Source organism: Sinocyclocheilus anshuiensis, unplaced genomic scaffold (assembly GCF_001515605.1).
Source record: "Sinocyclocheilus anshuiensis isolate Anshui unplaced genomic scaffold, SAMN03320099.WGS_v1.1 scaffold1962, whole genome shotgun sequence".
Taxonomy (NCBI): domain Eukaryota; kingdom Metazoa; phylum Chordata; class Actinopteri; order Cypriniformes; family Cyprinidae; genus Sinocyclocheilus; species Sinocyclocheilus anshuiensis.
Window position 1 is genome coordinate 79,809 of NW_015544290.1, and position 429 is coordinate 80,237.

A 429-nucleotide genomic window follows, 5' to 3' on the forward strand; every position below is an offset into this window, starting at 1 on the left:
TTTACTCCACTACATTTCCTAATAGAACAGTCAGAAGTCAGAAGAACACGGACTGCAGGAAAGCAGGTTTGACGAATCAGTGGTCTGGCGTTTGCAAGTTAGACTCCTAAAAACACCTTTGCACATGCAAACAAGTGCGCGCACAACCACGGATGATTCATTTTCCTCTCAAGTCGAGTCTGGGGTCTGCAATATACAGTATATCTTCTGCGATAATATGGTAAGTGTTGTTGTAATGATGTGCGATCTGACATATACAAGTAGGCTATATGACCAAATCACACACAGAGTGCATGCACAGGATTTATTAGTCTATTAAAACTCAAAGATCCAGGAATTCTAAATTGTAGATGGCAAAAATGCTTCTGTATGCTTTTTATAGTCATATAATTTAATATAGTTAACTTAATCTATATCACACAAAGAGTA